The sequence below is a fragment of the Neomonachus schauinslandi genome, chromosome 6 (genome assembly GCF_002201575.2).
Source record: "Neomonachus schauinslandi chromosome 6, ASM220157v2, whole genome shotgun sequence".
NCBI classification, from domain to species: Eukaryota; Metazoa; Chordata; class Mammalia; order Carnivora; family Phocidae; genus Neomonachus; species Neomonachus schauinslandi.
In genome coordinates this window covers 68,411,170-68,435,168 of record NC_058408.1, presented here as the reverse complement: position 1 = coordinate 68,435,168, position 23,999 = coordinate 68,411,170, and the positions used below count along the sequence as shown (strand labels likewise).

The window sequence follows — 23,999 nt, the reverse complement described above, 5'->3', positions numbered from 1 at the left end:
ACCCCAGAGCAAGAAGAGATTTAATGTTAATTTCTATGTAGAACTGTCTGTTGCCTTAATCCAGCTTTTCAAAAAGTAATGGTTTGTTTTTACACGCCCAAAAGGTTGCTGACTTCAAGAGTTCAATTAATTTTACTATAAAGTTTAATAAAAAGTACAATTAGGTAAATTCGTAAGATGAATTAAAGCAAGTAAAATTCAGGTAGTTTAGTTCCTAAAACCCTGACGGGGCTCACGTGTTGGAGGGCATACGTTACCTTAGGAACCTGAGTCCTTAGGACTGACCTGTACAGTGCGTAAGAGTCTAGGCTCTGGGCTCAGATGCCAGGCTTTAATGTCAGCTCTGCAACATTGGTAAATCTTCATTTTCTCGTTGATGAAATGGGGATAATCATGGTGCTTGCTTCTCCAGGGAAGAATGAGGATTAAACAAGCTTTATTCATGTGAATAATTTAGGTCATCCATATACGGTCACACGATGCAGGGAATTTGGATTATCTATCTCAGTAGATGAGACAGAAAACAGAAAATCTAGTTGGTGAGTGGCTTTCAGTTCATTGTACCCTTCATTTGTTGCTGTTCTTGGCTTCTGTTTTCTTTCGTCTGTTGGGGATCCTACTGAGTAAGGAATTAATCAGAATATGGAAAAGTTGCATTCTTCAACAAGTTTGCAAACTGGATGATATATCACTGGGTAGTCTGAAAGACTGAAACTTGACTGTAGTTATGCTTTAAATGAAAACAGCAATTACCAAAATCACCCAGAACTTACTTTTTTAAAAAAATGCTATTTGTTCTAGAGCAGTTTTAGTTTCATAGCTAGATGGAGAGGGAGGTAGAGAGACCTCCCATGTGCCCCCCCGACCGCACGCACCAGATGGGACTTGTTAGAGTGGATGGACCTACACCGACACATCATAATCACTCAGAGGCCTTGGTTGTATCCATTAGGGTTCATTCTTGGTGGTGTGTATTCTGGGGATTTGGACAGATGTACAATGATGTGTATCTATCGTTACAGTATCACGGAGTGTTTTCACTGCCCTCATAAACCTCAGTGCTTCACCTCTTCATCCTTCCCTTCCCACTCGACCCCTGGCAACCATGGATCTTTATACTGTCTCCATAGTTCTTCCTTTTTCCAAAATGTCGTATAGTTGGAACCATACAGCATGTAGACTTTTCAGATCAGCTTCTTTCACTTAGTAATAAGCATTTAAGATTCCTCCATGTCTGTTCATGGCTTGAAAGGTCATTTCTTTTTAGCTCTGAGTAATGTTCCATTGTCTGCGTCGATGTCTGTTCATTTATCCATTCGTCTACTAAAACACATCGTGGTTCCTCCCAGAACATACTTTTAAGGCAAGATAGTAACTCACCTGAAAAATTAGAGATATATCAATATGGCAGTAGTGAACCATGATCTCAAGTGATCTCAGTGTGATCCCAACAAACTTGACTATGATCTCCCTTGTGATCAAAGCTAATATTTTATGAACAGAGTGATGAGTGGGAGCTGAAGTTAGGGTGCTGTCTGGAAATCTGGGCATGAGCAGAGGGGAGAGTTTCTGTTTGTCTTGTTATTTTTAAAACAGAAAAACTAAGAGCTTATTTGTGAACTGATGGAGTGAGCCAGTAGAGAGGGAAGATTTTGTGAGAAGTGTTGGACAGTGCTCTGTAGTGTGCGAGGAAATGGCATCTAGGGCACAAGTGTAGGGTTATCCTTACATGTGAGAGTAACTTATCTCTAGGAGAAGGCAGGTGTCAGAGAGCTGGCCTGCCTGCAGACGCTGCGGGGCCCTTGGCAGTGAGGGTTGCTGCTGATTACTAGTGTATCCCCAGGGATCTAGAAACTCAGGTCCTTGGCCCAGCATGAGAATGGGGGAGGATTTGTCAGAGGCTTGAAGAGCCGGGATCAGGTATGAAATAGTCATCAAAAAGAAAATGCTAGGGGCGCCTGGGTGGCTCAGTTGTTAAGTGTCTGCCTTCAGCTCAGGTCATGATCCCAGCGTCCTGGGATCGAGCCCCTCATCAGGCTCCCTGCTCGGCAGGAAGCCTGCTTCTCCCTCTCCCACTCCCCCTGTTTGTGTTCCCTCTCTCGCTGTCTCCCTCTGTCAAATAAATAAATAAAATTTAAAAAAGAGAAAAAGAAAATGCTAACAATGACTGCAGACAAAGGTAGGTTTCCTTCCTAAGACTGACAGCCAACTTACTAGCAGGTGCTAGAAGGCTGTGGGCTAACCCTTCAAAGTGCTGGGGGGAAATAATTTAAGAGTAAAAGTGAAAAGAAGACATTTTGGGATCTGCAGAGACTGAGGATGTATACTATCAATAGATTTTTGCCAAAAGAGCTGCAGAACCGTATGCTTCAACTAGAAGGAAACTGAACCCAGATGCAAGCGTGAGAGGTAAGAATCAATATGAGCAAAGAAGTGGGTAGATATTTTGGTATATCTAAAGAAGCATTAATTGTAAAAGTAAATATTAAAATGTAACATTATATATTTAAATATATCTACTAATATTACAGTGGGAAGAATTTGGAGCATATGCTTGACTATAACAAATTGCTTCAGTTACTGTGCTTTTCCCCTCTGGAATGAATGAGGACATAGAAAGCCCCGTGAGCTCCTGCCCCTTAAGCTGCCTTTGTGATCGCTGTTTAGAGATGGTAGGGATGGTGGGACCCGAACTGCACTGTGTAAAATCAGAAGGTGCCGGAGATAGTTGACATTACCTTCCAAGTATGCTAAACATTAATACTCTAAATGCTGGATTTATCAGACACCAAAGACATTCCCAGGCTCCGGGATGTTTGTGCAGAGAAGGGAAGAGTACCCCTCCTGTGCGTTGGAAGTTGTGTATTCGGGTGCTCGCTCAGCGTGAGACAGCAGTGCGAATAAACGTTGAGTTTGTGCTTAAATACATTTTTTATTTATTTATTTATTATTTTTTTTTTTTAAGATTTTATTTATTTATTTGACAGAGACACAGCGAGAGAGGGAACACAAGCAGGGGAAGTGGGAGAGGGAGAAGCAGGCTTCCCACGGAGCAGGGAGCCCGATGTGGGGCTCGATCCCAGGACCCTGGGATCATGACCTGAGCCGAAGGCAGACGCTTAACCGACTGAGCCACCCAGGCGCCCCTTAAATACATTTTTTATTATCCTTGTCTCCTCCACTGTGTTCAGATCAGATAAAACCTAGCATGTGTGCTGTGTTCCCCACAATTCAGATCCCTTTTATGGAAGAAAAGTCTGCCTATTCCTTCCTTCAGGAAGGGCAAAGCTAATAGGCATGGAACAGCTGAAAAATATTCTCATGTCCTTTAGGTAAAGGGTTAAACATCTTTAGAAATCATTGCGGGTGCCTGGGAGGCTCAGTCCAACTCTTGGTTTCCGCTCAGGTCGTGATCTCAGGGTTGTGAGATTGAGCCCCGCATCAGGCTCTGTGCTCTGTGTGGAGAAGTAATCTCCCAAGATTGAAGTTTCTGAATTGTTAGAAAATATAATTTTCTGGGAGTTTCCTAAACCTCTGCTTGTAAGTGATCATCATAAGTTGTTACTAAGCCATTTGTTTTCAACAGTACCAAATATGCTATTTGTATGCTAAAATATTTGTAGACTTTGATCACCTAACACATTACCATTCTTGATGTTCAAGAAGGCCAAAAGTTTAGACATTGGGGAGGGTATGTGCTATGGTGAGCGCTGTGAATTGTGTAAGACTGTTGAATCACAGACCTGTACCTCTGAAACAAATAATACATTATATGTTAAAAAAAAAGAAGAAGAAGAAGATAGCAGGAGGGGAAGAATGAAGGGGGGGAATCGGAGGGGGAGACGAACCATGAGAGACTATGGACTCTGAAAAACAAACTGAGGGTTCTAGAGGGGAGGAGGGTGGAGGGATGGGTTAGCCTGGTGATGGGCATTAAAGAGGGCATGTTCTGCGTGGAGCACTGGGTGTTATATGCAAACAATGAATCATGGAACACTACATCAAAAACTAATGATGTAATGTATGGTGATTAACATAACATAATAATAAAAAAAATAGTTAAGAAGGCCAAAAGTTCATTCCCGAAACCTTTCCTCTTAATGTGATACTTTATATTAAATTTAGAAAGGCTAATTTATCTTTAGCTTGTTCGGGGACTCGTGTTTTACCTTAATAAAATGATTCCTAGTTATATGATTATATTATGGAATATTTTACCTTTTTAAAATTATATTTTACTATGTTACTAGAAAAACATAAAATATACTCATATTGCAAGTAATGTCTGCTGGTAATGCAAATCAGATTATTTCTTTTGAGACTGATTTTATTGAGTTTTTAGATGAAGATTTTATTGTTAATATATCCGAAAGAAAAAAGAATTAAGTAGCTACAATAAACCCTTTCAGGGATAAGTTGGAGCATAATAATAAAAAAATAAGATGTATTATGACATATGAAATGTTCTGTGAAGTTAACATTTTATTTTACAAATAGTTAAATAATTTAAGAAATATTTTTTTCCCGTCAGTGTTAATACTAAACCAGACTAGTCTGAGATACATATTACTAATGCTCAGAATGGAAAATATACACCTGCGGTAAGAAGAAAAATGTCATGGTAAATATGTTTATACAGCTGTGTGGTAATGTCAGTTATTATGAGTACATTTACAGAATCATGTAATGAGCCTCATTTTCAAACAGCCGTTAACTTTGGCTTAGAAATGCTAATTAAAGAATAACTTCATTTTTCAAATGCAGACTATATAAGCAATATATAGCATCATTTTAGCTATCCACAAGCTCTGAGTGCATAAATTTGATCATGAGTAGATGTTGCCTAATTTCTGAGGAAATAGAGACTTTTTGTAAGACTGTTTCTTATTTATAACTTATGCTTTCATTGCATACCATGCCCACCCCTTAGTACCAGACTGAGTTTCCATTAAACTTTATTGCACTTACATGGGCTCTTCTGTCGTGCTTTAATAAAATTATAAAATTGACTTAATTGGGTCTGTGTGAAAGCTTCCTTTATCATTAATAATTTCATTTATTCCATGGGCTTATTAGTTTTGGATAACTTGAATGACTTCATTAAGATTTGCACTGGAATATGAATAAATACTATTTAAAAATTAAGCACAAGTAAAAGCAAATTTAAAAATGTAGTCATAGGACTTTGAGGATTAGAAAAATGTCTGTTTGGTTCAAAAGAGTAAAATGTTACCACTAAATATATATCGCCGTGGTGTTGTCTGTAAAAATATTTCATCTGGAAAATTTAATAGGCAGTGAGTGGTTTCATCCTTTTGTCTAGATCTTGAGCTGTTGTGCGCCATTAAACTCCAGAAATACCAAGATGGGGAAGGCTTATTTCCTGCCCTCAAATACTTTAGTTTCCTATGTAGAGAGAATACCCAGCATCAGTTTGTAATTACCAGCAGTTAGTTTTCTTAAGCCTACTGCATGAGGTTGCAAATCTATTTAGCATATACATAGTGGAATCTTTATTACACTCTGAACTCTTTTTAGAACTCTTTAAAATGGATACTAAGTTAGAAGAGGGCCAGGAAAGAGACTATAGTAGATACGCTAAGTATCCATTTCCACTCCTGGAAAAACCAGTTCAAAATGCTTTAGGGGGACTTATTTTTTGCTTGTGGAAACAATTTAATTTCTAAGACGGATATGGAGTCATGGGGTATTTGTTGATTTGAAGCTAATTATGGCAGGTTTTGACCTCAGTATTTTTCACAGCACTAAGTATAGTGACTCATAAATTGAATTACTGAGTGAATAAATAAGGAATTATAAAAGAGTGGCCATTTATTGGCAGATAAGGAGAGCTTTCTAGCAGAGTGAGATCTGCGGTGGCCAGAGCTGTGGAAGGGTCTGCTTGGTTGGACAAGAGATGAGGTCGGGATAGACAAGGGACCTGATTAACAGAGGGACTAACGTAGGGAAGGGAGTTGGTTTAGCTTTCATGTGACAGCCCTGGTTGGTACACTGATGTCTGGCCTGAGGAGGGTTGGTTTAACTCTGTTGGATGTAGTGAAAGGGGAAAGAAGCTGGAGCCATGGTTCTCAAAGTATGGCTCTCCAACTAGCAGCTTTGGCATCCTCTGGGAGCTTGTTAGAAATGCACATCCTTAAATAGGAATCTGCTGGTGAAGGACAGCCACAGCCGGGTTTTAAATGGGCCTTCTAGGGATGCTGGTCTCAGCAGGCTCATCAGGGAACAGCTTAGGATCAGGAATTCTATAGAAAAGATGACCACTAGGGTCATTTCCAACAGAAGACAGGATGGTTTCAAGATTTGATGATTTAGCACAGCTGTCGGGAAATTAGTAGTCCTTGAATGTACAGACTTTTAAAAGAAAGAGATGTTTGTACTTTGATGGAGTAGTAACCACAGGCTTTCAGCTTTGCAGGTTATCAGTTTACCCAGAAGTAACCAGAGACTTCTTTGTAAAGTACATTGTCAAGATATCATGGGATAGTGGAACAAAACTAGCTCAAACCAGAATGACACACTTCCATGTGATGTGTTTATTTTCCTGGAAGGTAAAACTATCCATCAAAGCAGCTGTGTGGTGCCCAGAGAATTAAATCAGCGGCAGCTGGATATTCTTAAGCATTATTTATTTTGAAATCAGTAGCCTAATTTAATTTTTCCATACCAAAAATATTTCAATGTAAAATAAATGGAAGCCTTTTCAAAAAATCAAAGACCATTTTCTCCTGGTCAGTGCTGAAGACCTTGGAAAAATTTTTATTCTTTGACCTTTCTCTTTCTTCCTTTTTTTTTTTTTTTTTGAGAATTCCTGGGGATTATTACTCTTCCCTTTGTGGTGTTAATATGCTATGTTTTGCAAATATATTGTATCCTGATGGCCTCAGGATTGGTTGGGAGGCACTGTTTTTCCTTACAGCATATACTTCCTACAAAAAAAGCTTCTTGGGATGACTTACTGCCTTTTTTTTTAAAGATTTTATTTATTTTAGAGAGAGAAAAAGAGAGAGTGCACATGAGGTGAGGGGCAGAGGGAGAGAGGGAATCCCAAGGAGACTGCACATGGAGCGCAGAGCCAGACATGGGGCTCCATCCCACAACCCCGACATCATGATCCCGAGATCAGGACCCCAAGATCAAGACCTCAGCTGAAACCAAGAGTCGGACATTTAACCAACTGTGCCACCCATACGCCCCGGGATGCCTTACTTCTGAGAATCATGTGGGCTAAATGGGTTTGAGTCAATTCATGTTAATTTCAGTTTCGGATCCAAGAAACATTTTCCTTAGGATCAGGAATCAATCAGGATCACCAATAATGTATGTAGAGAGCAGAGGAAGTCAGGAAGAGATGGGTCAGCGCCTGTGTTTAGTGTTTTATAGCCATTAGCTCACTGGTGTTCTTAGAATTAGAACTGTTTCAGGCTCGTTATGAATTACACATGAAATTCTCACATTCGTGTGGCTGGCATAGACATGGCTATTTTTAATCAAAGTAAATAAAATATATATGCCACAGTGACTGTTAGTGCTGTGCTGTGATGATTCAAGATTCCATCGACATTTGGGGGTGTGCACTTACCTTGTGCAGGTTATTTATCAAAACCCTACTGTGTATTAGGCACCACACTGAGTGACAGGAGAGCCCGGGTCAGCAGGGCTCCAGCTCCGTAGGCCTTGTTTTCAGCACCATCCTCCACATGCCAATGGCAGAGCAGAAGAGAGAAAACTGAAGGGACTTGGCCAGCCTGAAAATCAAGACATACACCTCAAAGACCATAAGGTGCTCAGAGATAGGAAGTTATGATCGGACTGGAACTTGGAACTGTGGGCCAGCCAGTCTCCTGGCCAGGGCGGGAAGGTGCTCGAGGGCTCCTTGGCTCCTGCACAGGGATGGGGCAATGGAGCCGGGCTCCTTGCTTGGAGGAAGAGCAGAAGCGAGAACCCTTCCCCCACCTGATTTCCATCACTGTTGTTGCCAGACGCTAAAAGTCGCCAACTCTGCCAGTGTGTTGGGGCCATAGCGTCATTAGAAGTTGTGAACCAAGGGAAGAAAGTGGGATAAAAACATGGTTTGGCCAGAAATCAAGGCAGATTGTCTGTTGGTTCTGTGTTATTCCTGATACCACCATTGAACTGAATCTCTAAACTGCTAATATCTGCACTGTCTTAGAGCAAGTATGTGAACCCAGTCAGGCTGGGAGAGGAGCTAAGAGCAGGAAGCCACAAAAGCAGTTGTCAGGAGAACAAGGTCGAAACGAAACAAAAATGACCTCCCTTTCAAAAATGATCCTGCAAACCTAATTGCCAGAGCATCTGTTAAGGAAGACAGAGCAGAAACTGGAACATTGAATCCACTATTGGAACTCTCTCACGAAGATTGTAGATAAGTGTGTCTGGGATGCTCAGCGAGCAGAAGGGCTGGGCACCTGACACCAAGGCTTCCAGAATCGGTGGAAGTCAGGAGGCAGCAGATCAAACGTACTCCAGGGACCAAATGGCAAGTAAAGGTAAATTCACACTTGAAACACTGTAATAGAACTACCTCAGACATAGAAAATAGTACAACGACTGGGGGAAAGGCTTCCCCTAATAGACTTGTCCTTGGCAGGTGAGATGCCAGAAGACAGGGAAGTAATAACTGGGCTGAGCTGAGAAAAAAAGAACAGTGTGCGTAGAACTTTGCACCCTCCTAAACTGTTGCTCCAGGATGAAAACAAAATTAAGAAAATTTAAAATATATAAAATAAGAGTGTTTACCATTCACATAACCTCCCAGAGGAAATACCAAAAAATAGACTCAACCAGAAGAAACGTTATCCCAGAGGGAACACTTGGGTGAAATCCAACAGTAGTACAGGAGGGGAGAATACGTCAAAGTGGGAGTCAGACCTTCCTTTGAGAATGTGTGAACATGACGTGCTAAACAGCATTAATTCAGTTACTCCAACTACAAAGATAGAAGCCCTTACGATCCTGCAAATATCCAGTACAGGCAGAGAAACGAGTTGTTAGGCAATCAAAGGAGAGAAGGATCTCTGAGTCCACAGTCTAACAGAGAAAAGGAGATTTAGCTGTACCTTAAAGAAACGGAGCATTCAGCTTCGCTACTCTCACAGGGGACTGAGCACAGTGTGTGCAGGTAATGAGGTTCAGGACTCATGCTGACGGTAGTTTGGCCCGATGTGAGGATTTATGTAAGAAAGTGGTAGAGGAGGTGCTTTTGAATTTTCTGGAGCCCTTCTGATGGGCATGGGAGTGTCTCTGTATCAGGAGAAATGGGTTCATCTCCTTGTATTATTTTTACTTACTTTTAAAACCTATTTTTCCTTTGTCCCTCAGGTGATCCTCAGACTGAATAAAGGCTGCTTAGGGATTAGTATAAATTAAGGGTGTCCTAGCAGCACAGAGTATCTGCTCCAGATGGAAGCCTGTTGCTCTTTCTCTTTAAATTGTCCAGAAGATAAGGTATCTGCAGCAAAGGGACTGAGATAGCTTGCATTTGCTCTGCTCAAAGGGGAACACCAGGGAGAGCAAGGGCTAAGGAGCTGTTGGAGGAGGGCAGCCACATCTGGTGGCTGTTTGTCTCCTACAGGGGGAAGAGACAGACCCCTGAGGGACTGAGGTGGCCGTGACAGCTGCAGGGGGTAGCAGGGGCAGGTGCCGTGGCTTTCAGAGGACCCTGCTGCATCTTGACTCCGGATCCCCGAAGTGCCTTGAGTTTCACAGGCTCTTACTAACATGCCTCAACTACAGCCCTGGTGTCCAGGGTTATAACTGGTGTTAGGGATCATAAGAAGAGAACTAAGTTGGAATCTCGGAAAGAACCACGATGCGTGAGAACGCTTAGTCCCACCCCTGCGGTGACTCTCTAGGTCTGCCCAGGGACACGGTTTGCTCCAGTCGTGTTCCTTCTGCCAGTAAATTGTTGTAGGAGCCAAGATGACCTCTCTGTGTTCGATTACAGCATAAAACACCCAAATTCCCTTTTGCCTTCCTAGATTCAGTGGTATGTTTTGTCCTCTCCCTTCAGCTCCCTATGTGCCCCTCAGATGGCCCGAGTCCTCCCTTGCTGCCCTTCTTCCCTGGTATTTGGTGAGTACGTCTTAAATTCACCCCCTCGACGCTGTGGTCATTGTCCATTTCCCATATGCATTCACCATTTTAGGGGGTTGACCCCTATATTAACCAAGCTGTTTAACTTTCTTCTCTAGGCTCATTAGACAGCAGAGGAATAAAAGCCAGTCGCACTATATTCATAAGCTCCGGTAAACTTTTGTTGAACTTGTTTGGTATTTGAGGTTTCACTAAAGAATGTGAGCTAGAAAAATGGCCGAGTGATAGGGAAGCGCTTTCATGTCTGAGTATTGGCGTGCACGGGAATGGGGGCAAGAGGGGAGGCCCCACTGCCAGATGCAGCTGTGTGATCTTGGACCGCGAGACTTTTGCGGGACTCTCGACCTGCAGGACTATGTGTTTATAGCAGGAATGCTGAAAAAAACCTATACTTTGAAAAAACTTTGAACCATACTTTAAAGTGGTGGAATAACGTAGAAAGTAGTGATTGGAACTTAGCACATTAAAAAGATTTATTTCAGTGTTGTAAAAGTGTTGCCCTACCCTGTCTCTTAAAGGTTTACCTCAAACACGGTCAGAAATGAAATACAAAATTAAGACAATCATTTTATAAAATATTAAAGAATTAAGCAAAGAAATTAATGGCTTAAGTTTATTTTTCATGAATAAAATAATTAGCTTTCATATATCAAACCATTAGCATGTAGGTATCAATTTAGAGTGCAGCTGTTAACCATTAAGACCTACATTATCCAGTCTGAACTTCCAAGTTCAATGGCTTATTTGAAAAGGAAGTTGATTCACAAAATATCCAAATAACTTGAACTATATTTTTTATTTGCTCAGAAATAAGATTTACCCTGTGGGCTTTTCCCCCCTCTTTTCCTCTGCTTTTGTTATTTAACCTTTCATCTTAAAAAAGAAGTCATAAGATATTAGCATTAAACATTCAGTGAAAGAGCAGATGAAACATGAAATAGTGATCTGTTATTAGCATCTGTCTCTGGGATAACTTTTATAAAATTTGAGATTCATACACTCCTTGGTCCTGGATAATTGGTCTGCTCCAGAGCCAAGTGGGGATACACTTGTTTCATTCCCAAATTTGTACTTGAAAGTAGGAGTACTTGATTTTTTAAGAAATGCTCTGCATAAAGCCTGGGTGAGGTCTGCTGTATGTATAACTGATGCTCTTGAGTCCTCCTACCCAGGCAGGTGTAGAGTTACTCTGATGCCTGAGATCCAAAGAAAATCATGAAAATCTTCAGGCTGTTGTAAAACTGCTTGCCCCGCTATTTGAAGTCAGTCTTGATCAAAGACACCAGGATTTAAATTTTTAAAAGGAACTTTTTAAAAATAAAAACTCTTTTAGGGAGACTGTGCAAATGCACAGTTGAACTTTTCAGATAGAGCACCAGGATCCAGAAGTGAAAGTGTATTACTATATACAAACTTAGTTGCCTTTTGAAATATATTACACCAATGGGATGTCAGTTTTACGCTTTGAAGTTGGGGTCAGAAAAAAAATTTTTTTGTGACCCCATGAGGTGTGTGCATTATTATTAATAAGATTCAGGTTTCTTTGGGCCAGCTCGAGGGGCTTTGCCATAGAAATGAGACGTGAGCGCCAGGACCTCTTCCTTCAGTATTCTCACTCCGGCTTTTTCCTTGCCCTCTTGAGAAGGATACAGAGTTACTTGTCACTGTGAGAATAAGCTCTGTAAATACTATCCCCCTTCATAAGAGATAATGCTGAGAGATCTTGTAAAATTTAGTCTTTGACAGTGTCAAAAATGTGGGAACTTAAGATCATAGGAGCAAAGACTGAGCATCTTTTTAAGATTTTATTTTTAAGTAATCTGTACACCCAATGTGAGGCTCCAACTCATGACTCCTACATCTAGGGTCACCTGCTCCACAGACTGGGCCAGCCCAGGCGCCCCAAGACTGAGCATCTTTCGTGTCCTCCTGGCTTCCCAGAATCTGAGCTCAGCCGCAGTTGTCCTGGACACTGTAGCCATCGTTGCAAATATCAGAGATTAGGAAAAGCAGTCATTCCCAAGATAGGCTTCTTTGATCTAAGTAAGTACATTTTAGCTTTAAAAGGGATCATTTCAGAGATTTGTGACAGTCCCACTTGTTTCTGTGCAGGGGTTCTGAGCTTGACCCTTGCTGCTGGATTTGACTCCTTGGAAAGCCAGCAGGGTGTGGATGCCTGTTACTAAGGCATTCCACTGGCAGAGGAAGGAATGAGCACTGAGTTGCCTAATATCCCAAAGGGATGGCGCGGGAGAGTGCACAGCATTCCCTCTCTGTGGCTCAGGGCGGTGTTACCGTGCTATGTGAGGGAATGTGGCTTGAGGTTATTAAGTAGGGGACGCACTTAGGCATGCCTGGAGATATCCAGGGAGGCAGAGACTGTTCAGTGACTGGACAAGGCAGACGCTTTAACTCAAGAACGAAGCAAATAACTTCCTGGTTCCATTTCTCCAGTTCCCCCATGTTTTTGGTTTGTTTGTTTGTTTGTTTGTTTTTCATCTTTCATTGTCCGGTGACAGATCTTTGCAAATCTAAATACTGGACATTCTAATGACATTGTGATGACTATCTCTTTTCTGTTTCCTTTTAAAGGCAGAGGTCATGTTGGTGGTAAGCTTTTGTTAGCATAACTTGAAACTCTGATACAATGACCTGCTTAATAAATAAAGTATGTCCCTTATGAAGTCACCCCATGCCCCTCTCCTTTGGTGTCTCTGTGCAAATGCAGTGCTTGAGCCACGGCTTGTTATATGTCTGTCCTGGGAATTTTCCTTATACCCATTAGGTTGCGAGTTTTGTTGTAAAGGAATAGAAATGTTTATATTTACTCTAAGTATTTTCCCACTACATTTTTGTCAAGAGTTTTGTGATCCTTGGTTATTTGAGAACCTAGAACAGGTTAACAGTTGTGGCTTTTTCTTCTCTACAGATGGTTAGGGTTGAGGATGCAGCAGGTGGCCGCTGTAGGTTAGCTCCACCCCCCCCCCCCCCCAGTCACAGCCCTCTGGGTCTTTTATGGATGCCAGCATATAGCAGCACATGTCACGGCACGTACTTGGCGGCCTGGGATGGGCATTAGGACACCTGCCTTGCCATGGCCACACGTCCCAGCCGCTGAGCTCCTGGAGCTCTTACCAGGCCATACCCATGAGGGCCGTCCTGGCTGATAGCCCGGAAGTCTCCCTGCCAGGGACGGTCATGGCCAGCTAGACTTGCTTAGGCACATTCACCTTTGGGGTTTGCAGCGAATGTGCCAAAGGTGGCTTGTTATTGAGGAACCTCATCGTGGACTAATTGTGGACTAATCGTGGAGCATGCCAACCCTTATGGGTTCTGTCTCCATGCTTTGAAGTGGCGTTTGCTGAGCTCAGTGACATGCTACATTTAACATGTTAAGAAGCCCTTTTACCTTCCGTGACCTAATCCTAGTTTCTGATGTACCCCATTTATAAACGTATTCTTCCAGCCAGGCCTGTGATTTGAGTCTAACAACACTGCCGTTCTGTGATATAGCAGAAGATTTGAAGGAAGCCAAAAATACTAGAGTATGTCTCACAGTCTTGGATTCTGATACGAATAAATACCCCTGTTCTTCCTTTGTTACTACCTCCTTTCTTACCTTGTTAGGGGCATGTCACCGAACTTTTTTCCATATCAACTGCTCTCTGAAGACAGACATGGCACCAGTTTCATAATTTTGGACTGTCTGAACTCAACTGAATCACTGATTAGTGTGTTTTCCACATAAGAAACTACTCCCCTGCGTTTGTGAAAGACTCCTAATGCTGTTTTCTGTCTCAGAGTTTGGATAGTTTAAGGTTCTTTGCTTGCCAAAAATAATATTACCAGGCATTATGAAAAGGATACATAAATAGGACCAGGATTCTCATTTACTTTCTTCTGTATGACTTATGTCAGAGAATGCAGTGTGTCACAGTGTCACTTAACTCGGGAGCCCTCGGCAGCGAAGACAGGTGTCTGTATGTGAGTGACACATCTATTTTCCTACAAAGTCTGACTTTTGGAAAATTAACTTGCCTGTATTTTTTTTTAAAGATTTTATTTATTTATTTGGCAGAGAGAGACACAGCGAGAGAGGGAACACAAGCAGGGGGAGTGGGAGAGGGAGAAGCAGGCTTCCCGCTGAGCAGGGAGCCCGATGCGGGGCTCGATCCCAGGACCCTGGGATCATGACCTGGGCCGAAGGCAGATGCTTCACCGACTGAGCCACCCAGGTGCCCCAAACTTGCCTGTATTTTTATTTCATGACATGCAGAAAGTAAGTGTAACTTTCTCCATAAATATTAGAAGTCTGGCTTCTAATAAAAAATTTCTGTCTCTTAGTCATAATCCCACTCTTAATCTACACATACCATATTCTTTTAGATTTATTTAGATTTATTTGGTAGCAGTGCAGCTGAAACCCTTAAAATAATATTCTAACTAGATTAAGAATTAAGACACAGTGGTCTTCATTTGAGGAGTATATCTCATAGCAGGAGCATCAACTGTGAAAGTAAAGTATCTTCCTTTGAAATCCTATATCACAGACCAAAAATATTTTGGAAACTCTCCAGAGCCCATGGGTGCATTATGCTTTGCCTTTAAATCATTATGCATGACAAGATTATATTCTTAGATGATCTATAGTCTAGTTACTTTGTTATGGCTGAAATGTTCTGGCTTGTTTTTGATATAAACTATCCGCTCTGGGCCTCCTCCCCTCCTATAAAACATAACGCACTCCGGATGCTTTCAGTGGGAGGAGGCTCTCCTGTTGCTGAAATAGGCTGCGCACCCAAAGACTGAATGTTTACCAAAATTCCTGAAATCCAACCAAACTAACCTACCTGAGTTGGTATTCACATTTAAAAAGGTTTTTGGGGTTTTTTTTAGGGTTTTATTTATTTATTTGACAGATAGAGAGACAGCGAGAGAGGGAACACAAGCGGGGGGGAATGGGAGAGGGAGAAGCAGGCTTCCCACTGAGCAGGGAGCCCGATGCGGGGCTCGATCCCAGGACCCTGGGGTCACGACCTGAGCCCAAGGCAGACGCTTAATGACTGAGCCCCCCTGGCGCCCCTAAAAAGGTTTTTAACTTTTGGTTAGGTTAAGGAGGGCTCGAATTTTTGTCTATTTTAGTATTGCATGGTCAGATTTTTTTTCTCCACAGGAAAATAGAAGACTACCTTTTCTGTGAAAGTTACTAATAATCTCCTTGCATTTTGCTTTGAAATATGTACCCCAGTTTCTGATCTTCACTAAAATTTCTAGAAGTATATAGATTAATATGTAAATTTCATTCCTGATGACCGAAATGCCTTCTGGATTATTGATAAAATGTGTAAAGTTTCCTTGTGTTTAATCAAATCAAGCAAAGGATGTAGTGAATGAAAACTAAGACTTCCCAGATCCCCTTGTTTCCAGGACACTTTATCACTTAGGCCAGCATAAGACCAATTGGCAGTTATGCAGAAAGTTGAATTATGGCTCACTATGAGAGAAAAATTTTGTTTGTGTTAATTGTTTAAGAATATTTATGCTAATGCCAAGGAAAACCCTACCTTAGAAACAAAATAAAGATAAACTTTTAAAACTTCCCAAGAATAAGCTTGCATATTAGCTGCTGGAGTGACCTCCACTGGTTTGGATAAAAGCATGAAAAGCCAATCGCTGATATTTCTTATCATTCAGCAGCAATTTATTCCAAATTTACAAGCAGACAATAGTGCAACATATTGCAGTTATACTTAAAATATGTTGAATCTTGGCTGTTTCTTTCCCATAACCACAGTGGAAGTGAAGTGGTCCTTGGGGCCCATAGAAATCAGCAAGAAAAAAAGATTTTGTAGGGGCGCCTGGGTGGCTCAGTTGGTTAAGCGACTGCCTTCGGCTCAGGTCATGATCCTGGAGTCCCAGGATCGAGTCCCGCATCTGGCTCCCTGCTCGGTAGGGAGTCTGCTTCTCCCTCTGACCCTCCCCCCTCTCATGCTCTCTGTCTCTCACTCTCTCTCTCTCAAATAAATAAATAAAATCTTTAAAAAAAAAAAAAGATTTTGTATACCGAATTTTATTTTGCATTCCAAAACCACATTTATTCTGTTTAACAAAGTAGTAGTAATGTACCAAAGTAATAGTACGATGGTAAAAAATTTTAAAACATCATTCTTTTCCATAAATACTTGTCAGGTACTTGCCATGTACTAGATCTTCCGGAGTGGTATAAAAATGATGGTGATAGAGTTTGTGGGGTGAAAGAGGTATAAAAATGACCAAGATAGGGGCGCTTGGGTGGTTCAGTCGGTTAAGGGTCTGACTCTTGGTTTCAGCTCAGGTCATGATGTCAGGGCTGTGGGATTGAGCCCCACATGGGGCTCTGGGCTCGGTGTGGAGTCTGCTTGTCCCTCTCCTTCTGCTCCTCCTCTCTCTTTCTCTCTCTCTCTCTGGAATAAATAAAATCTTTATTAAAAATGACCATGATAAAGAACTAAGGTGTGGTACATGCTGTAAGAGAGATGTCAGGGTCATAGAACTCAGAGAAGGACAAGAGGGTTCCAGGCTGGGTCGTCTGGGAAGGCTTCGTGGAAGCATGTTACCCGTCATGTATTATAAAAAATGGATGGGATGTGGCCGCAGGAAAGGTGAGCAGAGGTCGCTGCCACGGGTGAAGGAAGGCAAAAGCACTGAAATGCTGTGTGTGTGCATGTGTTTGGAGCACATTCTGTTTGGCAAGAGCACCGCGTAGGAAGGGCCAGAGTGGAAGGTCTTGCGTGCCGGCCAGGGACTTTAAACTTGACCTCGTGTGCCTGGAGCAGCTGCTGGTGTTTCCTGGACTGGGGGCAGCGTGACCAGATCTGCCTGTTCTGATGGAGAATCTGGAAGCTCTGGGTTGCCTAAATGAGGGAGAGCATGGCTGAGGCTGCAGCAGTGGTTTGAGGGCAGACTGGGCAGCCTGGAAAGGAGAGGCTCCGGTGTGCACAGCAGTGGCTCCGTCTCAAGGACAGATGAGTGTGGGCAGACAGCCGTGTGAGGGTCAGGACCCCCGCACAGGGCAGGTGTTCATAAATACATATTTAAAGTTCGGGGCTTAAGTGACTGAGAGGATAAATAAACAGGAAAATCAAGAGGCTGTCTGAGGATGATGAGACAATTATACAGTAGTCCCCCCGCCCCCCTTTCCTGGGTTTCGCTTTCCCAGGGTTCCGCTCCCTGCAGTCAGCCACGGTCTGGAAGCAGATGACCCTCCTGCTGACTTGTGGCCAGAGGGTCAGGGGTGGCCTGGCACGGTGTCACACGCCCATGTCACAGGAAGAAGGTGTTTAGAGAGAGAGGCCGCGTCCACATGCTGTTATTACTGCGTATTGTTGTGATGGCTCTATTTTATCATGAGTTACTGTCGTTCATCCCACCTGTACCTCGTTCATACATGAGGCTTCATCCTTGGCGTGTCTGTGTAGGAATGGTCACGCAGGGTCCGTGCTGTCTGTGGTTTCAGTGCCCATGGGGGTCTTGCACGTGTCCCCATGGATTGGGGGGACGACTGTATTGAGTTTGAGCTGCTGACAGGACTCATATATTGAAATGTCCCGAGGCAGCAAGAGCTGCAGAAATGGAACTTAGAAAAGAAGTTCAGGGGTGCCTGGGTGGCTCAGTCCGGGAAGCATCTGCCTTCAGCTCAGGTCATGATCCCAGGGTCCTGGGATCGAGCCCCGCGTCGGGCTCCCTGCTCAGCGGGAAGCCTGCTTCTCTCTCTGCCTCTGCCCCTCCCGCTCATGCTCTCTTTCTCTCTCAAATAAATAAAATCTTAAAAGAAAAGAAAAGAAGTTAAATGTGACAATACAGGCAGGAGACAGTTGACAAGAGCCTGGGCTGTCGGTAAGATTTAGAATAAGAGGACTGTGAGGGTCCTCCAGGAAAATGGAATCGAGGTCCTGGATGCAGAGGACATGAGAACAGCAGAGACTGAGCAAGGAGAAGAGAGTCTTGCCAGGGGCATTAGGAGGTGAAGAAATTTATTTTTTTTTTTTTAAAGATTTTATTTATTTATTTGACAGAGAGAGACACAGCAAGAGAGGGAACACAAGCAGGGGGAGTGGGAGAGGGAGAAGCAGGCTTCCCACTGAGCAGGGAGCCCGATGTGGGGCTCGATCCCAGGACCCTGGGATCACGACCTGAGCCGAGGGCAGCCACTTAACGACTGAGCCACCCAGGCACTCCGGAGGTGAAGAAATTTAAAGAAAGTGAGTATTGAGAAAGGACCATCGACTTTCGTTTCTGAAGGAAGGGTTTGGTCAGACGATGGGTAGGACTGAGAAGGGGTGAGAGGAGCTGTCTGGCAAGGAGAGGAATGCTGGACCAGCAGCCTGAGCACCAGCAGGCAACACCAGGCTCACTTTCCTAGGCTGGGGGGATGCAAGTGGACCTAGGAGAGAGAGGGGGACCGATACGTGCTGCTGGGGGGGCCAGGTGCACGCTCTGCTAGCTCTGTGCGTGTTTGGGGGGTGCTGCGGGGCACCTGCTGAAATTCCAGTTTCGTGGAATTTTAATTTAAATGTAAATTGTCACATGTGGCTTGTGGCCCCCTTATTGGATGGCAGAGATACAGTGTGTAAGTAGTTAATTTAGGAAAGTGGACCAGACATTGTGAGAGATGGGGAGGAGTTCCCAAAAAAGTTCAAGGGAAAGATGATAACATTTGAAGGAACCCGTAGCCAAATAGTTTCATTATTTTCCATTAAAGAGGTAGCACTGTTTGGGGAGAGGGTGAAGGTAGGGAGCACGGGAAAGGCTTTCAGCAGCCCCTGCGGGATTTCAGAGAAGGGGGGGGGGTGAATCTCAGCAGCACGGACAGAACAGCCTGCTGGAGGTGAGAGTGTGCATCGGGTCAGGTCTCTGCTTCCCTGTCTGGTGGCTTTTCAGTAGCATTGCCAAACCTGGGAGTAAACCAGAGGAGCAGGAGATGAAGTGGAGCGGGGGCCGTGGAAAGGCCGGCCCGGGGCGGGTAGCGAAGTAAGTGAATGCTGACCACAGGACTGCAGGTAGGAGCCAGTGAGAAGGGAGGAGGATGGAGTGAGGGCCGAGGGCCGGACCGCTTCGCCAAGCAGACCCTTGGATGTCAGACTGGAAGGTAAGCAAGGTCATAAAGTGTCCGTTTGTAAGAGTTGTTGATTTTGGTGGCAGGCTTTTCAACAAGAAACGGGATTTTAAAAGAAGCTGTTAACATTAAGAAATGTGTCCGGTGAGAGGAATCTACGAGGCTGATGCTTGGTTTTGCTCCAGTTTGCGTGCAGTTTGGTCTTGCTCCCAACTCACTACCTCAGCGTCAAATGTGTAGATTTGAAGAGTAAACCTGGGACTTATTTTATTCATCTGCAGTGATGCCCAAATTCATAAAAACTGAACTCAGAGCTGGGAGGGATCTGTGAGACCATCTATGCGTGCCGTGTGTGGATTTTGCTGATCTGGGGGCGTGATAGTTGAGGGTCACAGGGCTGGCAGGAGGCACTGATCCTCATTAGTGGCTGTGATGGGGGCAGCCGCATGCTCTAGGCTGACGGCCTCAGTGTGTCCCCAGCAATGTGCAGAGACGTTGAAGTACGATGTGGGGTATGACTTTCAGAATGTCCCTATGATCCCCTTCTCCAGACGGGTCCTTTAAGATGATTGTGCTGACGCGGTGCTTCACCGCATCGTGCCTGCTCTGCGGCACCCGCCGGAGATTATCGGATGGGTTTGTTCATAAATACAGCAAGACCTGGAGTGACATTTTGGATTGAGTTCCAGTGTGAAAGAGTTGATAAATCAGCAGACCCGTCTTCCCTTTGCCGAGTGCCCTGTGCTGTGCCCCCCCCCGCCCGCTCCTGCCTCTGTCCTGTCGCACACCCTCCCGTCTGTCTACTACTGGAGGGAGATAGGTCCCTCAATAATGGGACCTCAGAGAAAAGGGATATTGTTTTCAGAGATCATGAGAACTTTGTAAACTTACTAGCAATCGCTTTATACTCTAAATAGTATATTGAGAAACATACTGAAGCTATTGTAATATTGTAAAATAGTAATGTAGTCCATCTGACAATACCAGAGGGGTACTTTAAATTGTCTATTTTAACATGGACCCAACATTTTTAAATAAAGTAAATATTGGTGAAAAATATAAATAAGACTTTGCAAGTTTATGACAGTTCGGGTCTTTGGTTTCTGTGGCACCCTAACTAATTTAATGGGTTTCTTGAGGTAATTTATGGGACCGACAACTCTAGAACCTTATTTGCATTTCTTGCGCAGCAAGCACGATGCAATGGGTTTAGCTGCTTTAATAAACTGAACCAAAGTCCTGTTCAAACCATCAAAGAATGCTAAAATACCTTCGTGTTCATTTTAGTTCTTTTCTTTCTTTCTTGGAGATTTTTTTGGTCTTACAGCATATGGCATACGTATGACATGGAATCCACACACCCTACGATTTCAGAGACCGAATGTTTTAATGTATTTACTTGAGTAAATGTTTCTCCTCTTCTGTCTTCCTATCTTCTTCTCCCCCGGATTGGCTCTTCCATATGTAAATTTAGAGGAAACAGGGAAAAAGTTACCTTCCTACCCTCGAGGAGCTCATACATTGTCTTTATTTTTTTTTGATGTTTACAATTATTTTATTTTTAATTGAAGTGTAATTGACAAACTACTATATTAGTTTCAGGTGTACAACATAGGGACATAGTGTCTTTATTTTTTACTTATTTATTTTTTTAAAGATTTTATTTATTTATTTGAGAGAGAGAAAATGAGAGACAGAGAGCACGAGAGGGAAGAGGGTCAGAGGGAGAAGCAGACCCCCCGCTGAGCAGGGAGCCCGATGCGGGACTCGATCCCAGGACTCCAGGATCATGACCTGAGCCGAAGGCAGTTGCTTAACCAACTGAGCCACCCAGGCGCCCCGGGACATAGTGTCTTTAATATGCTGGTTCCCAGAATGTGGTCTCAGATCAGCAGGGTCTGCATTACCTGGGGACTCAGGCCCCAGACGCTCAGGATTGGAGCCCTGGGGGGATGGGATGCAGCAGTCTGCCTTCTCCGAGCTGTCCTGGACATTCTGTCACACTCTCAAGTTGGAGGGTCTCTGGTCTAATGGCTGGAACTTTATACTTATTTTTTTTTTATTGAGATAAAAATCCATGTTCCAGAAATTCACAAGGTCATGCGCCATCACCACTGTTGAATTCCAGAACATTTTTATCACCCAAAAAGAAACCGCCTCCCTGGTAGCGGTTACTCCCGTATCCGTACCCACCCCCCAAGCCCCTGGCAACCACTCGGCTGCTTTCTGTCTCCATGGATTTGAGTTTTCCAGACGTTTCCTATAAGCGCAGCCATACAATGTGTGACCTTTCGCTTAGCGTCCTGTTTCCCAGGTCCGTCCATGTCGTTCCTCTGTATGGCTAAATAACGTTGCGTTGTGTGCGTGCAGCATTTTGTTTGTCCATGCGTCACTGATGGGCGTTTGAGTTCCTTCCGTGCTGTTACGATCGCAACGCTGCTTTGAGCACCCATGTGCAAGTGCTTGTAGGAACCAGTGCTTCAGTCCTCTGCTGCTCGCGGTGGTTCTATTCCATACGGTCGCCACTGACACCAAATAAAGGGAAATGCAGGATTAGGTGCCTTCGCGTCTTGCTTCAGGTTGGATGACCAGTCAGTACATGACCTTGTTTTGTGTGTGTTTCTGTTGACAGACACGTTATCTAACGTGTTGGTTCGTGGACATCGAGCTCACAGCCAACAGCACTGTAACTCTTGCTTGACGGAAGCGTACCTAACACGCACATCACACCTTCTTGAGCTTACCAACAACAGGCAGCACTGCTCACTGCTCTTTGGGGCCATTTTAAACAGTGAAATTGCCCATGAGAAGCACAGAAATGTGAAAAAACATGGCACTAAATAGAGAAAAGAACGCTTGTTTACCGCATGTGAGCTAAAACAAGACAGGACGTCACGGTGTTCAGTATCACGTGGGAGCATGCGTGTTGGAGGACTCAAATTTTTCACTACTCTGTGCACAACCATGTTGGAAGTAATGTGAGGCCACCGCCAGGATGATTTGGGGTTACCAATAAACTGGAGCCAATAGGTAAATTTGCAAATATGGAATCCACAAACACTGAGGATCCACTGTGCTAGGCATGGCACTGCGGTCCTACAGTGACTGTGACTGTTCCATTTGTTTAGGGAACCCCAGACCTATTTCCTTCCCTCCCTCCTTCCCCCTCCTCCCTCCCTCCCTCCCTTCCTCCTCCCTCCCTCCCTTCCTCCTCCCTCCCTCCTCCTTCCTTCCTCCCTTCCTCCCTCCTTCCCCACTCTTTCCTCCCTTCCTCCCTCCCCCTCCTCCTCCCTCCCTCCTTCCTCCCTTCCTCCCTCCCTCCCCCTCCTCCTCCCTCCCTCCTTCCTTCCTCCCTCCTTCCCCACTCTTTCCTCCCTTCCTCCCTCCCTCCCTCCTGACTCCCTCCCTCCCTCCCAACTCTCTCCCTCCTTCCTCCCTTCTTCCCTTCTTTTCCATTATAGCCATCTTAGTGGGTATCCAGTGGTATAGGCATGCTTTTATTTTGCATTTCCTTAATTATTAGTGATGTTGAGCAACTTTTCATGTGAATATTAGCCATCCATACATTTTCTTTGGAAAAAATGACTGTTTCAAAAACTTTGACTATTAGATTGTATTACTCGTCTTTTTATTGTTGAGTTGTGTTTTCTATATTGTGGATACTAGCCTCTTAGATGCACGATTTGCAGATACCGCCTCCTCTTCTGTAAGTTGTCTTCCCTTTCTTGATAATGTTCTTTAATGTACGAAAGTTTCTTTTAACAAAGTCCAGTGTTACCTATTTTTTCTTTGATTACTTGTGCTTTTGGTGTTAACTTCTTTATTTTTGGAAGTGCTGTCTTTACATAATTAATCAGTACAACCTGTTAAAAGAGTTTATGCATTTTTTAAATTAGAGAGCGTGAAGACTCAGATTTCAGGGTTTCAATAAATGATTACTTATTTGCCAGTGGCTGTAAATGGAAAGTATTTGTTTGCAGATATCAGATTTACAAGGTTTTTACATTGTGGAATTTAATGACATCATCAGGGCCACAAGTCCATAAAGTAGTGTCAAAGTCATTTAACAAACAGCTGTTTTGCTTAGGAAAATTGAAGGAAAACACTTATCACTGCTTTAAATAATACTTTCCTCTTTAATAAAGAAGACTCTGCCTTTTAAAAACTCTGAACTTTCTGCCCTAAAAGGAGAGTCTCAACATTCGTGAAAAAACATAAGAATCCCGGAACTTGGAAATAAATACGGGTTGGTGTTTATTTGTGTTAGTTTAAATGTAGTAGCCCCATGTGTCAGAAAACTGAATCTGTAACGCTTAAGTTAGTCTAAGCAAGCAAATTATATCAGCTAACATGGCTTTATCTACTAAGTAACTTTAAATCCAGAAGATCAAAGGAAGTTCTAAGTAAAAACAGTCCTTGTTGCAATTTGCCCAAAGCAGGAAAAGGCTAGAAATTACATGTCACCTTCATATCCTGGCTTGCTGACCTTGTGCTCGGATCTAGCCCTAGCCCGTGTGTCAGCTGTTCCCATAGCCGAGACCCTGCCCCTCCATGGGGAGCTGGGAGAAAGCGCTCCTGTCCTGTAGGAGCCCAGACACTGAGAGCCCCGGCCCCTCACACGCAGAATTCAAAGCCCTCTGCCTGTGCTTGCACTCCGTCTACCTCCACTCCTGCAGCTCCTGCTGGGGCCGTCCCTCCGGAGCAGAGGAGCAGACCGAGCCAGCCACCGTTCTTCTTTGCACGTGAAGGTAATACCTTTACTTATTCTGCA

At 43.6% G+C, this 23,999-nt stretch overlaps 1 protein-coding gene across 3 annotated transcripts in view; it reads left to right on the top strand.

Moving 5' to 3' along the window:
* DISP1 (dispatched RND transporter family member 1) overlaps positions 1–23,999 on the top strand; it is a 101,161-nt gene that overhangs the window by 18,925 nt on the left and 58,237 nt on the right. For 2 of the 3 annotated variants that reach the window (XM_021679482.1, XM_021679479.1), the window contains exon 1: positions 10,049–10,113. The exons of the other annotated variant lie outside the window; for it this stretch is intronic. The gene's annotated coding sequence lies outside the window, so the exon portion shown is untranslated. Of the gene's footprint in view, positions 1–10,048; positions 10,114–23,999 lie in introns of those variants that run through there. 3 annotated transcript variants of the gene reach the window in all.